Raw genomic sequence first — 16,633 nt, 5'->3', positions numbered from 1 at the left:
CCACTGCTGTCGGCTGCGATTTTCTAATCTGTTATTTCTACTTTGCAAGTCTTTAACTCGCTGTGTCAAACTAGTGATCGCATTCGCCTGCTCCAATGCTGATTTGTTTAGTCCTTCAATCTCTTGTTTACCTTTGCCTAGCTTTTCATTGATTTCCGTTATCATGGCTTCATGGTTTGAACAGCTCGCATCGATAGATTTAAACTTGTTAATTATTTCTGCTTGGCCATCCTGGAGGCTTTTCAGTAAGGCCAATTCGTCTTTTGTAAGAGGGCCTGGATTAAGTTCTACATCCCCAGAAACCAGTAGAAGCAAAAATAGGTAAAGAACTCTTTTAGCAAAAAGGCGGAACCGTTTCCGGGAGCATTTCCGACAGGCATGCTTGTAACAATGCTGGGCAACACAAAACTTCGTGGGAGGAGCAGGCAGAGCACATAACAGCCCAGAAAAAGTAGCAGTACTAAAATGACCAACCTGCATGAACAAAAGTGACGTGAGCTGCATGTCGGCAAGAGTGCCGGCTCCAAATCCCACGACGCCAAAGTGCTGCGCGCTTAAGTAGTCCCCGTTGTGGTCACGTGGTCCTTGCGGCCCGAAGATTGATGGCTGGTCTTCAACTGTTATCTTTTCGTCTGGAAGCTTCACAGGCTTGAAATCGTTGAAGGCAGCAACGAGGCTCATGCTGATGGCCGTAGACGAGCGAAATGCAAGCGGTGTTTGCGAACATGGTTCGCGCCAAAAATCTACGCTCTCTTCCACTGCGCCGGAGCATACTTCTGTTCCAAGGGCGGCCAAAACCTGCATGAACAAAAGTGACGTGAGCTGCTTGTCGGCAAGAGTGCCGGCTGCAAATCCTTATAAATATACACCTTATAGTCCAGGTGTATATTTCGCTTGTGAAATCCACATCCGCACTGTAAACAGCTAGCAGCTCCACAAATATGTCGCTGTTGCTTCAATTTTACTCAGAAGCAGTGGTAGAACATTAGGGTTGTGTCTGGTAGAAGTTGGGCAACGCCTGTTTATTTACAGGACCAACTTTTCGAGGTACTCAAGTTGCTACCACCCGTGGCATCGTGTAATCTTCTGTTCTTTTCGCCTTGCATCAATCACAGGTGGTTAAAATTTTTCTTTCTTTTTCCATGTTATTAATGCGGTAAGTCTGCAGCCCTAACTGTTTGACGGAAATATTATTGTCATGGAAGCAACGTTTAGGCTAACCTGCCTCTAAATATCGCGTGTTTAGTAACACAACGTCGAGAAACTTTTCCGTCGGATCAAAAGCAAAGCAATCGCTCCTTTGACGACGTCGCTTCATACTACGCGTACGGGAAGTACTACGGCAGCGACGGATGAACAAATGGCGAAAGAGCAACCACCGCAGCTTTATTTACGTGCTTCCGCGGTGTTAGGGCGAGCGCCGCAAACAGGAAGATAGTGTAAACTGCCGGCCACAGCGCCTGTGATTGCGTAGCCCCAACGCCCCCTGCCCTCTTCATACCGGCGCGTCTATAAATTGTCCGGGGCTCTCGGCATTTCGCTGGTGGGGCGGCCGTAAGAAGATCCCTCGGATGTTTGGTTTCGGTGGTCGGAATAGCAGCCCACATTGCAGGGAGGCTGTGCGTGATCTAAAACGCCTGTGATCCCAAACACCGCATTCTCACAGGGAAACATTTGCGCTGCCCATTGAACATTGTTTATTTATTATTTATTTATTTTATTTAGGCATACTGTTGGCCCGGAGGTCGTTACAGGGGTGGGGTTACAGCACAAATCGAAAAACAACAAGGAAATACATTCAACAGAGTGCATACAAACTATACATCCGTATTGGCACTTGAAAATGTGTTTGAATTTAACACCGCAGAAGTATAACAGAGCACACCAAACAGTAATATCTATAAGCAAACGAATACAACCAGTCTGATAGAATTTTTTTTTTCACAATGCACTTCTCGCTCAGGACATCACTCGCTTCAATTTGTCCTCAAACTGTGTTACAGTGTCACTCTGGATAACGGTTGTTGGTAGTGCGCTCCATTCTTTTATTGTTCGGGAAAAAATTAATTGGCGTATGCATTAATGTGTAGTTGAGAGATCTGGAAAATATGTTCATGTGTACGTCTTAGGGTTCTGCCTCACAGTGGTACGAAGTATTGAGTTGTGTCTATTTCAAAATGATTTTTTTGAGAGTAAAAAAAGAAACCTTAGTCTAGCTAGGCGGCGTCGTTCGGCTAGGGAGGGTAAATTAAGTAATTGCAACATTTCAGGGACGAAATCGGTCCGAGAGTAACAAGACAAAATAAATCGGGCTGCTCTTCGTTGGACTCTGTCAGGCATATTGATTAACCCTGTTTCACAAGGATCCCATACGACACTAGCATATTCTAATGCCGGTCTGACAAAGCAGAGATATGCAGTTCATTTGGCGTCCTTCGAGGCGAGCTTAAGCTTCCTGCGCAAAAATCGTAGTTTAATTTCTGCAGTCGAACAAATCTTTTTACATGTTCTTTCCAACTAATATCACAAGCAATAGTTACTCCTTAATATTTAAGGCTATTCACTGCGACAAGTGTTGAGGATCCCAGGGTGTATTTACAGGCAATAACATGCTTTTTTTATTTGTTACTCGAAAAACAACAGTTTTTTCTTTATTGATTTTCTTTTTGAAGTTTCACACCAGCGTTCTACAACCTTGAGGGCGTCATTAAGAATTTTTGAATCGTTCTCATTGTTAATTTCTTTGTAAAGCAGGTAATCGTCCGCAAAGAGTCGTACTTTAAATGTCCTTTTTGATATTTTCGGCGATATCATTTATATAAATAAGAAATAGGACTGGTCCCAGCACAGACCCCTGCGGAACACCCGATGTGATGTCTAGTAATTCTGATTTGGAACCATCAATTTTCCACGTACTGAGTTCTGCCTGTTAGGTATGCGCGAATCCTTTGTGTGATATTGTGGTTTACACCAATATGTACAAACTTGTCAATTAGGTCTGAATAAGGTACTCTATCGAAAGCTTTGGACATGTCAAGACAAATACAATCGATTTGCCGTTTGTCTTCAAAGCCCTTGCAAAGTCATCAATTGTTTCTACCAGTTGCGTCACGGTCGACAGATTTTGTCTAAATCCGTGTTGATTGGAGTACAACAGTTTTTTGCATTCTAAGTGGGTGTATATGGCCTTCGAGATGACATGCTCGACAAGTTTACAGCATACGTAGGATAAGGAAATAGGGCGATAATTTTCAATTTTATGCCGGACTCCAGATCTGAAAATTGGGCAACCTTTGCCACTAACCAGTCACCTTGGACGCGTTTCTGTTGTAGTGATGCATTAAAGATAATTGTAAGATAGTGACCAATCTATTCCGAGTATCTACGTAAAAAAGCATTTGGAGTATCGTCAGGACCACTCTATTTTTTACGTTAATGTTTAGTAGGAGGGAAACGACCGTTGCGCTGCTGAGTACAAGGTCGCGGGTTCGATTCCCGGCCGCGGCGGCCGCTTTTCTGATGGAGGCGAAAAGCAAAAACGCCCGTGTGTACGAGATTTCGGCGCACGATAAAGATCCCCAGGTGGTCAAAATTAATCCGGAGCCCTCCATTAGGGCGCGCCTCATCGCCTGCGTTGCGTCGGCGCGTTAAACCCTACAATCAATCAAGGAGGGAAACGACGCCTTCGTATGTAACCTTACGTCTGGCATATCCGAGGAATGAGGGCCAGTCTTTTTATTGTGCGACTGATCACCGCACGCTCGCGGAGAAAATACGGACTGAAAAAACGTGTTATAATGTGACGCTATCCTTCCTTGGTCATGCAGATCTGTTCCATTCATGATAATGCTGTGTAGTTGGTTCTCGGCCTGCGATAAGTGATGCCAAAAACGGTGCGGAGAGGAGACCATAAAGTTGGACAAGGTATGGGTGTAGTATTTTTCTTTCGCAGTCTTAAGCTTGTTTCGTAACTGCTGCGACAACTCTGCTATTTTTCACAGTTCCTTCTTTTCTGTCGTCTTTGGCGAACGATCTGTCTCTTTATGTGAATTATGTCTCGAGTTACCCATGGGTTTTGTTTCTGTTTTCTTTGTTTTCGAATGGGACAAAAGTTTAGTTATATTACGAGACGATATCTTTAAACCGCGGCCACAAGTTAGTGACGTCACTTTTTGATTGAAAGCTGTCCAACATAAATGATAAGTAATCGATAATGCTTGTATTGTCAGCTCTGTCGTACTGGCGAACAAATATGGTCTTTTCCATGGCTCGGGCCGAAGAAAGACCAGTTTTAAGTGCAACAAAAATATGTTTATGATCAGACAGCCCCTCCTGAATTGTTACTCCGTAATTTTCGAAACAACCATCAAGGAAAACTAAAGCAAGCATAGACTGCGATGATCCGGCTATACGTGTGTTTTCATTAACGACTTGGCTTAAATCATTATTGAGAGCAATACCAAGGAAAACTTCGCAGGAAGCCTGTTGTTCCAGTCAATACCCCCCAAGGTTAAAATCTTCCGCATGAATCAGCTTACATTTTAAGACCTTGAGTCCTTCCAAGTTGTGTTGTAAATTTTCTAAATACAATATGTGCGCAGTTGGTGGCCTCTACAAGGCTGCAACAACAAATTACGTATTTTGGAACTTTATTTTCCACCAAACACTCTCGTGATTGGGAATTTCGGATATCGAAAAGCACTGGAGGGTTTATTTTACGATTATGGCTACGCTTCCTCCTCTCAATTCTCTATCATTGCGAAATACTTTGTAACCTGGAGGTATAACTTCAGAATCTTGAATTTCAGGACGTAACCAAGTTTCACTGACAGTGACAATATGTGGATCATAGCTAGCTAGCAAGTATTCTAGATCACGTACCTTATTCGTGACGCTCCTAGCATTAAGGTTGATTATCTAATATCAGAAGAGTTTAAATTGACATGGCTTCATTCCGAGTCTTCGGACGACGAGGTATTATTGTTGCGCCTAATTCGTACTCGGCCATTTTTTGAGTAATCCCAAAGAAATACGTCGCTGTTTATTAATAATTTGTCATGATTCAGTTGAACTCGTTCACCGTCATCGCGTTCCTGTTTTGACGAATTTCAGAGTAGCTTGCGTTTCTCTAGTGTTTCCTTGGAAAAGTCATCGCCGATAGAAATGCCACTTCTTTTACGTTTTTTGCAATTTTGGTACAGTTTCGATTTTTTTTCTGCAGTCAAAAAGGCGCAAGATAACTGGTCTGGGCTTATTACTATTTTTTCTGCCAACTCTGTGGATTCGTTCTTGCGTGGTCAATGTCACACCAAGTATTTCCTTGAAAACGTCGGTTAGGACTATGGGTTTGAGGTCGTCAGTGGATTCTTTTTCGTTTTCTGCGATTCCTAAGACCATGAGATTGTTTCGCCGACTTCGGTCCTCTAAATTGATCATTCTCTCTTGTTGCCTCAAAACAGTCTCGTTTAGTTCTTTAACCGTTTTTGTTAGCTTGGCCAAGGCATCTGCTTGGCCTTTAACAATTTGAAGGGTCTTTTCCAGTTGCCCCATCCGCTTTCCAAGGTCGTTTGGATCTTCTCGAATTACCTTTTGCACATCGCAAAGCTCCTTCAAAATTGCCTTAACGCCAGGTCCAGGATTAAGCTCTACATCACCCTACAGCAAGAGGCACAGAAACGCAAACTCAGAAAACCGCACACTCGGGCACGGCAGCACTGCAAAAAAACGGTTATCATTTCTGTAACCATATTTGGAATAGTAACTGGCCTGCTCGAGGAACAAAATGCCTTGATTAGACAGCATGACGGTTGTGGTGCTGCCGAGCCCACTGAAGCCGATTCCCGAAGGTTCCGACTTTATAGGCAGCTCCCAGGCAGCAGTCGTCTTTCCATGGCGTCCGGGTTCCAGGCTGTCGCAGGAGAGCGTTCCTATGCTCATATCGGCCGTATCAGCAGCCGATCCCAAGAAGGACAAATCCGGGGCTTGCGCTTGGCACGATACGCAAAGCAGCAGTACCTTCTCGAAGAACAAAATGCCTTGATTAGGCAGCATGACGATTGCGGTGCTGCCGTGCCCACTCCTTGAGGGCATCCTTTAGGTCAGCTTGAAAGCTGACCAGTAATAACGCTCAGATAGCGTTTATATTCTGGGCTGTTATTTTTTTAACTATGCAGAACGGAAAAGATCTAATCTGCACCTATTCACGGTAGTAAAACAAAAAGAACTGTTCGCCCGGAGATCCCACAACGCAGAATCAGTGGGCGCAGTGGTGAACCATTGCTAGTGAAGATGCCACTTTCATGTCTGCGGCACATTAACGTTGCCTAGTGGAATAGGCGCCCGAAGAACACGGTAAAAACACTGAAAATGATGACTTGCTTGGTAGTAAGCAATTGCCAGAATATTTTTGTTCGCTGACCTTTTTTAAGAAAATGATTGCCAGCAATTGTTGGCAAATAATTTCCGATTATTCTCCGAATCATTGTCACCGCTATAATAGCTTGCTGCGTGATGCGCGTAACTACCGTTGTTTTGAAATCCTGCTGTTGTTTATCAATGAGTCCAATCATACGCCGCCTCAGGTACGCTATCGGGAGCATTGAGGAAAATTGTGTGTTCGTGATTCCGGGGTGGCTTCAAAAGAGTAGGCGGCAGAGGAGCAACGACATCACAGCACGGTGTCAAAACTGCACGGGAGACACACACCAGGAAAAAGGAGTAGCGCGACAAAACAGCACACCAAGAAAGCAGCACACCGACAGAACAACACGCTTTAATGGGATGCCTTAAGCGGCAATTATTTAAATTTGAACCTGTGTACTAATAATAATCACAGTCACTCTAGCTCCTCAGTGAGCGCAACTGGTTTGACTTGTTGGGGAAAAACCAAGTTAGACTGCTGCTTTGCAAGGTGCAGTTGCCTGTTATGATCATAAACTACCCGGCCAAACCGCTTCCGCTCTGACAAGTTAGGTCCCGCTTAATAATCAATAGTGATTCCGGCTAGTGAGCGAACGGAAGCGCGTTCACCTGTTGTGTAAAATTAAGGACGACTAGTCCCTTCCAGATCCGGAACGACTCCACAGAGGACTGCCATCCTGGGAGGAATAAATGTGTCTTGATTTTCACCCGAGCGGCCGAACCGTTTCCCCGCACTCACAAGGCGGGGTGATCGTTTAGTTTTGATGTTGACACGAGACTAGCCCGTGAATTTCCATGGTCACTATAAAATAATCAGACTGAGGCTATTGAGTAAGCGGAAGCAGTCTTCAAGGTTTTCGTGTCCCTGACAAAACGGACGCCATAATGCAGCTCAATTTAGACCGTTACACTTGCCATGTGCTCTCTTGTCACTGTGCTCCTTGGTTGCGTGCTGTTTCGTCACGGTACCCTGTGGTTTCTGCACAAAAAAACTGCGGTTGTTTGCTCTGTCATAGGACTCGGTAAAATACGAAAGTGAAATGTTGAGGGAAATGTGCAGCTGAGCATGATTTTCGGGTCAGCGGCTGTCTTGTGCGTGTGCATGGTGAGCGACGTCCTTCTGGCTGGTCGCTTCGGCAAAGGTGTACCAGCGCCATTTTCATTACGGATATGACGTCAGGGAAACCTTCTTGTACCCGGCATAAAATACGTTCGTGTTAAAATATAAAACCCGAAAACGAACAACCCCCAGTATAAGGTACTCTTAAGTACTAAATGTTGCTTCACCGCAAGAAGACTGTGTGTGCGGGGGTGCACCTTTTACAGGACGCTTGCTTCGCGGAACTGGAGTCATTTCCGTGACGTATGTGAAGTCATTGAAATCTTTGTGTATCCGGGGAACAACACTTTAGTGTTAAAAATGCTCTATTGAAACGCACAAGCAAGATGACGTGACCAGAGCACTCCTATGAATTTCCCGTATCATTGTAAAACGTCCACTTGTATTCTCCTAAAAAAATAGTGATGCTCCACAAGGGCCCTGGCGCTATCGCTCGTAAATAACAGGGCGTATTTTGCAAAAACGACGGAATCTGCAGACAATTCTGTTGCACACCCTAATATAATTATCATGGGCATTGGGTGTGAATAAGACGGTGAGAGGTGCTTGCTCTGTAGTGCCAATACCTCTATTTTTTTCACGCGTTCCGTGTAGCGAAAAGAGTTTGCAGGCACTTAACAGCTTCCGAGTTTCGTAGGATGCGGTAGAATTTCGGTTGAGCAGTTTTGGTTACGGTCATGCCACATGCTGTTGAGATTCGACAAAAACTACAGTAAAGTTATTAACACGTCTTTCTATAAAAATATGTGCTTCGCCAAATTACTGACATATCGCGATTTGTGTACGCTGCAGCATTAGCTCTCACACTCTTTTTTGGCCATCGGCACACGAATACTAGAAAATGATTTGCTTAGTATGGCTAAAACAATATGAAGAGTAGACATTTTGCAGTGTAACATAATACGGCAAACTCCCGTTACAATGAGCTCGAAGGGACCGTAAAAATGTGTTCGTATAATCAGAAATTTGTCTTCAGCGGAGATTTTGTTGCATTGTGGACGTTTCAATAGAGCGAAAATAATGTTTACTTTTACCATAGTGTTCGTCTTACCCGAGTTCGTCTTAACGGGAGTCCACTGTACTGACTTTCATTCTGTGGCATGCAAATTTGATCTCTTACCTTTAATGCGGTGGAGGTGTGTACGTGTCGGCTGTGCTACAGTTTCAGTGGATCGGAGTATAAATTGGTGCGGTCCCTAATTATATGCGGGCGTGTGTACGCGTGTGTACTAAACCAGAGTCATGATTCGAGAGGTAGGCCGAGGTTTTATTTTGAGAAGCACGCGAAAAACTTTCTAGGACACTGAAATTCCATATGAGGGCGGTTTCATTGGGGTTGACGAAGTTAAGAAACCAGCCAGCACGGTAAAGTAAACACGGAGACCGGAATATTACACCCACAGGGTTTAGCGTTAAAATCCCAATAAAGTGAGGTGGACCCGCAATGAGCGTGAATGCTTATACGGTGGGTTCATGCTACGTCAGAAACTAATATACCTGTGTCATGTCTAGCGAGTATTCTTGGCGTCATGTCAGCCAAAGGATAGCGTGATATCCTGAAGTTCATTTCAGGCGTCGTTACAAATTATCAGTGTTGGGACAAACGTATTTACATGTAAAATTCAAGAATGTTCGTCTTCGGGCACCCACTTTGGCAGCGGCTGCAATGGGTAGTGCTACAGCTGCTTGTTCTCATTTATAGTTTTCGCCGAGTGCAGTAAATAGACACTTAAAAAACAGCGCTTAATTAAAAATGCAGCTTATTCGATTCCCAGCTGAAAATTCATCATTGAAGGGCACACGCTCCTGTGTCACCAACAAATACTTACACAACCTGCATTGGGAACCTTGAACAAAATTTTTTTTCGCAGTTGACTGATAAAGTCATCAAAACATTTCAACGCCAGCGACTGGAGTGTTTCACATGTAACAACGCACGCTGAGAATATGGAAGGTCACTCTATTTTTATTACGAAAAGCCGCAAACGTAGCCGCAAAAGCCCCGTTGTTTGCTGAGGCGCATGACAATATGTTGCCGGTGGACACAAAGAAGGAGAAAGTCAGTCGAAAAGGCCTGGAGGTTCACCTGTTGTAGAGCACGGTTTACTACTCCACCAGGTGGAGTGGCGTTGAGGGAATCAAAAGAGAGGGAAAACGAAAAGGAACAAATAGAAGCGGAAAGGCACGCTATCTAGTCCAGGTTTAGGCACTGAAACCGTTCAAATAAGTTCGCTTCGCTAAAGAAATGTAGAAAGGCTTTAGTCGCCTTCTGCGAAGTCGATGGTAGAGACTGATGACCTAAGCTAGCCTCTACTGTAAATGGTCGATGCTCCAATCGGCTGAGCGTGGTGGCAAGCACGCTTCTCCCCAACGAGAATTTGCGGCAGCGACACAGCAAAGGCTCTATTGCCTCTTCCGCACCACAGGCGTCGCAGTGGCCGCTGGTGGCTATCCCGATGAGGAAGGAGTAGGCTTCCGTGAAGGTCAACGTATTTCTTTAAAAGTGGGTGACCTGCGAGAAATATCAAGGTGGGCTTTTGTAGAATTGTCTCAGGTTGTTAGTCATGGCACATGTATTGCAGAAACAGCTCAAAAGACATCTTATTACAGCTAACCTTATATAAAACGATATTTCAGAGCGCCCGTCAATGCACAGCTCATAGGTGGAAGCCTCTTTAAGATAATTTTTACTTTTTTGATGTCCAGAACTCGTTTACCACCGTGAATCCAAGCTGTAATAAGAAATCATACAATTGTGTAAGAATGCCGTGGCATTATAAATTACATACATATAAGACAAAATCGAAAATGGTTCATAGATCTTCACATTTAGGGTGCCTTCCTGCTACAGGTGCAAAAGAGGGTACACCAATATTTCTCTTTCAGTCGATGGAAATTACCGGATTTTTACCGGCGAAATTACTGCGATATTCTCTATTTATATGAGAACTGTGTGCTTGTGATACCGCGTGCTAATAATAGGGGTCATGGTTAATGGCGTATTCATGTAACATGCGATTGTTAAGTGACATAAAAAATGTCGCCAGACTTTGAATCTAGAGGAACACAATGAACCGACACACAAAGTAGGTATTCATTCAAACAAAAAAAAAACAACTTCAATTGGCCTGACTGCACCGTATGCGTGGTAACGGCAATTGTGAACGAGCAACTATGTTTTGTGCTTTGCACATATCACTGCCAACCATCACGCCTATGAAAAACTCGGAAATTTGGACAGAACATGCTTGGTTTTAGGCCTTCAAAATCGCATTATGGGCTCGTATATTCTTACCTTAGGTATAGTTTTTTAGTTCCGCCTCTTTACTTGATTAGAAATGTTTGGGTAAACTTCGAGCTTCATTTTTTAGAGTTTATTGAAATGTTTGTTTTTCTCAGTAAAACAAATCTGTCGCATTACTAGCGCCTGACTGCAGCTAAAGGGCAAGTGCTCCTTCAATCAGCTGCATTTCCTATATGTGCATTTCCGGGTCATAAAAGCATTAATCCTATGATGGTGTAAGCAGTGCTGACTACATGGCCCATATTGGGCTTTATTTTTATCACAAATAATATAGCTTGTAGTGGCGCCAATAATACATAACGCAATCACATTCCGACACTTAGTTACCTGGCCAAAAGTTGCAGAGTACAACCGCCAGCTATTCTGTAATGCTGTAGAACAAAGTGTGACATTAAATATCCTCCTGCCTTTATATAGCTAGTGTATAAAAAAAACAATGCCCTAAACTGCTACTTTTACGGTACCTTGTATTGTGGTTTCCACTGTCATTGAAAATGAATGACTGACTGAATCCCATTAGAAATGAAAAAGCGCTTACTTTATCAATGTTTTTATATCTGCCTGATCAGTAATGAACAGGTATTATATATTTAGGAACAATTCTTGAAATTAAAAAAAATAAATTAAAAACTCTCACTTAAGACAAGGCCGCCCTTCGCGATGGCAAGGTCGCACAAAGTACTCAGAAAACAAGCGCTTACAAAACAACGTTACTACAATCAACAAGCAGCGGTGGGTCAGTTTACCTGAAATAATATGTCAAGGTGAAATTCAGCGTTGGCTTCTAAGCCACTCAAATGTGCCAATGTTTATGATTAGATGGCAAATGCATCTTGCGGCGCAAGCGGATTTCTGACGAATAAAGAAAAAGTGACCCAGTTGGGGGTAGATGAAAGAAAAAGATGAGATAACTTGAGCTCCTTTGTAGTGCTATAGGTTCAGTATGATTAAACATAGACTGCGGTATTCAGGCAAGCATTGTGTTTATTCTAAGGGTCTTTTCGAATGAATGTTCCAAATGTTTTTCATAAAAAAACATTACCCTATGAGGTGAGGGGTTGGAGGCAGCATTACAAAATGTGCCATTTTTTACTGTATGCGCCAATTGTATCAGTTTTCGCCGAAAAATCACTGCCTTCAATACCCTTTTTTGCACATACCCTGAAGTATGAATGTACTAGGTACGTCTATTTACTACGTTTAGAATAAGCATTCAATTTATGTGGTTGTATATCTGCTGTATATTATTGCCATCATAATAAGAAGTGTTCGAAAATATGGGTTCGGTCAATTCTGTTAGAAGCGTTCTTACAAAGCATAGCTGCAGGACATAGTGTTGGGATGTTCAGGTGTACCAAGTGTTTTAAAATGGTTTGTTGTGGTTCCTTGTATTCACTATTAATATTGTTATAAAAGCACGGCTTTTAGGTTTTGAATGCGAGGATTTGTTGCGCATTGTTATAGGTAAGCGATAATTCGACGCAATTTACAGTGGATGAAAGGAAGTAGCAGCTATTACGTTACAATTCTCTAGCACCTGTATTCCGTGGCACGCATGAGTAAAAACTATCACAAAAAACATTTTGTATGAAATATTTGCGAGTGCGTGCATATTACGGCCATTAGCTTCTATTTTTAGGCAACGCAATGTTTTTATGCTTGGTGGAAGAAAAAAATGGGCGTTATCAGCAAGCAAAGTCACCACAGAGCAGGGAGAGGACACATCTGCGGTCATTCTCGAGTTTTCATTACCGTTTTACACATGAGAGGGAAGGGGATCGTTAAGAGACCATTTCCCCCTTCTTTTCTGTCAGAGTGTTTCAACATGCTGCCTGCAATATTGCTCCCTAGAATAAAAACACCTACTGGGGATTACCAATCTGGAAAAGTTGGTGTATCTGTCATCGTATCAACAGAAACAACCCCGCTTACTTGTCCGCCGTCCTATATTGCCAGCCACTGATGAGATTTCCGCAGCGTGCACTAACCTCTAAGGCCTCCTAAGAAAAGCACACATGTCGAAGTCTTTCCTAAACGTCATCCCCAATCCTGCTGTATTGGTGCCTGTGGAGTCAATACATCTAGCGTCAATGTGTGTTTTGCGCTATTTTTTTCCCGGCATGCACGGCAAGTTCGGCTAAGTTACTTGGATGGCCTTCCCTCCTTACCGTGAGACGTGCTGTGCGTACCGACGAGCTTTTGTTTCCACTTTGGCTCATGTCTGGTGAAGCAGCCAAGGGATGGTTGGAACTGTATGAAGGTTTTACCAATAAAACTGGAAGGGTCATCGTCTTAAATGGAGGTTTTGTAATTCCTTATAAACGTCGGGCAAAGAAAGATAGTTTTTGGAGCGGATTGGTAATAAATTGTGCATTTAAGGCACACAGGAAATCGCCCATCTTTTATGCAGTAGCGCCCGACGCTATAAACTCAGGTAAAAATTTTACACTCACAACTTAACAAAACTACCGAGAATGAATATTTATGAGCACTATTTGGAGCACGTTAGCACCATAATTGACAGTCATTGAGAAATGAAACGCTATCATAAAGACATGAGCAAGGACACACACACAGTGTGATTGCTTTACATGCCGGTCAGCTTATCGCGCGCCTTAATTACAGTAATAAACGTGGGAAATGTGGCTTTCAAAATTTACTAATAGTACGCCAGTAATAAAAATCCGTGAACAGTATTTTTCGCCTTTTTGCGTGTTGTGGTGCAAAGTTTTGTGTTCGCATTTCATTTGTTTGGGACCACGTATTTCCAGGGCTTCTAAAGCTGTATATTCTTGCTTGGTTGCCTTTGCTTCCTTGGTTGCCTCCTATATGGCTGGCTCTGCTGACAGATCAAGGCGGTGTGACGTGGAACGTTCGTTGACATGCCCTATCTGTTTCTCGCACAATATTAGGTATAGAGTCAAAAGCTGACTTAACAATCGCTTTACGCTGTAGTATCTTAGTGGACGCTCCACGTAGCGATGCACCTTTTCATAAACGGTACAGAAGAACAAGACAATAATTTCCCTACGTTTTGTTGCGAAGGTGCATTTGTAAAAGCAATTCCCTCGTCATTCGTATCGGCTATCTCACTATCTTACAATCTTACTATCATGACAAATGGCTGGAGATGTCCTGTAAAAAGGGCCAAAAGACGTTTTTACAATACCTATATTCAAGGCGTTGAATACAAAGTGCGATCGTTTGGAATTCACGAGGAATGTGAGGTATTTGCTTTCGAGTAAACACGATATGTATGACCCACTCCGTCCCGAAAATGTCTACGTTACTTCAGCGAACGTAAAGTATCGAAGAGCGCCAAGTACGCCTGCCCAACTGAGTAGGTTCGAAAAGATACTTTAGGTCACCCGTTCCCACGTGTTAGTCTTTTTGAAATAAGGGTGCTAGAATTGTGCCACTAAATCGCAACTGCTGGTTCAAGACAAATGTGATTTCTTTACAGGGTAGTAAACTTACAGCTTCTTAAATCAATCAAATACGTGCCGCATTGTCTGTATGTGTGATGTACAAAAAGCTTTGTCGTGGGGGATGTGCACTGAAAACAATCGACAGCAAAAAAAAACAGGAATGTCGATTCCTCGCTGGCCCTTCCTCACTTGCATAGTGTTGCTGTAGGGGGTTTGTTTAATTTTGTATACAATTCGGAAAAGTTTATGTTGGTCAGTCGCTGCTGCGTGGCTGGAGGATATTTAGAAATTGTGCTCAAACATCTACAATAAAACTGTCAACTGTCTTAAAAACGAATTTTTGCTGCTATCCCTTGATGTTAATCGCCGATTGAATCCTCCCTATGAAACGTTTTATATATACTGCGATGTATGTAGTAATAGCTATTTCTTTTGACGAGGAAAATTAAGATTCCTACGATTTACCCCATTTTATGTTGTAATTCTGCTTAAGAACGGTAAATTGGGATGAAAATGTTTATACTAGTCGTTAAATTTGGAGTTTCCCTCAGAGCTTTCAATGCTGCCATTCTGTGTGCGAGTAAATGAACACCAGGGAAATCGCTTGTACGAAGAAATTATCTGGGCAGTTCTCGACAAGTTTGCACGAAGCCTTGGAAGTAGAGTACACTGCTCCAAAAACATCGTCTTTCAAATTAATAAAAAATGGCAGCGTTTTTATGTGATGCGGTGTGCTGATGGAATCTATGCAGTCAATTCAATTCAATGCTAAAAACATGCACAACACACATAGGCCACCAGTTGTCTTACATTCCTGCATTCCGTACATGCAAGCTGAGTAGTAGCCGTTAGGACGGTACTCGGATTGTCAAACATGGGGTCACGCAGGTGAAGACTATTGTCTAGAAGACATAATTTCCCCTCCGTGTAATGCTAAACCGACGTAATTGTTACAAACTCGCGGAAATGTTAGCCTTTTCTTGTCCTGCCCAACAAAAGGATTTTAGAAGAAATGGCCATAAGTAATTAAATTTTGTGTGTTTACCCTATCCTCAGGATGATTCGAGAAGTTAAAATGTAAGGCTCAGAGTATTTCACACAGAAAGCAAAGCCACACTAGTGTGTGGGCTGGGCTTCTATTCGTATGACCTGCGGGTAGTAAGAATACCCTAAAAACGGCATGAGGCACAGAAAAACTGCATTTTTAAGTATTATTTATAAGTGTTATATTGTGTTAATAAGTACTGATATTATAAATAAAATTTTGAGAGAATAAATCATAACGAAGTTTTATTATAATTAATGATTATAATTAAACAAAATTATCAAAGTAATTACGAATCTATTTCAATGTCAAGGCGCAAGAAAACATTACCAACGAGCCAGCACGAAACCGCGAATAAATAATACCCCAAGAAAGCAAGAAAAAATTATTTATCGCTAGCGCTGCAGTGCACGAGCCCGCCACCCTCATAAAAATTTTCGTGACGACGAAAGCCCAGCCCACACATATGTGCGGGTGCAATTTTCAAGCGTGATGACGGAACGCACACGAAGGGAAACGGTGTATTTTTTAGCCGATCTTGTTTTTCCAAGTCCTGCAAGTCGTGTCTTACGCTTGTTATTTAGAAAATACGAGAATAGCAAGAAGATATATCAGTTTTCCTCTTGAAGGCGGCTAGCGTGGTCGCGCCGCCTGGGGAGCCGTTTTGTATGTGCTATTTCTCGCCCCCTGGTTGCGAAATGAATGAACTGCCGAAACGAATGAAGTCTCGGGAGCGTTTGCAGCGACTACCCAGGGCTGTGAAACCGAAACCAAAACAGGTGCCACTTATCAAACTAATTTGTTGGCCCACACGTGCGTGCACAGGGCCGTAACGGGCTATTTGGGGATCAGTGTATCAAGGGTGCCGTTGGTTTACTTCTGCATTTTAATGGCGGAAGTGCGTTTGCAGTACAAAAACTAGAATGTAAGTTTCAAATCCACACTAAATTTGACACGTATGAATAATTTGGCAAGGGGGTCTGCTTTATACTAGGTTGTGGTTTTGTGGCCCGACGCTCGCTGGTTACCGTTGTGAAGTGTTGCCGGGAAAACAAAGCGCCTATATAGAAACGAAAGGAGCAGCTGAACGTAGACAAAGAAATATCGACGGGGCAAGCTCTTATTGTTAAAGAACTGAGAGTAGCACATGCTCACTTTAAAAAGAGCGAGCCCACCTTCCGGCTCGGGCTTGGCAAGCAACAAAGAAAATACCCTGACATTGTAAATGGGCCATTTACACAATAATTTAGGTATTTGATTCTGATCAAAGTATGAGGCACACTGTAACAAAAATGGCCAATTTTACGGAGAAAGCT

This window comes from Haemaphysalis longicornis, unplaced genomic scaffold (assembly GCF_048455015.1).
Source record: "Haemaphysalis longicornis isolate Haplotype H1 unplaced genomic scaffold, Haemaphysalis longicornis Haplotype H1 scaffold_4, whole genome shotgun sequence".
NCBI classification, from domain to species: domain Eukaryota; kingdom Metazoa; phylum Arthropoda; class Arachnida; order Ixodida; family Ixodidae; genus Haemaphysalis; species Haemaphysalis longicornis.
Note: the sequence above shows the minus strand (reverse complement) of the source record.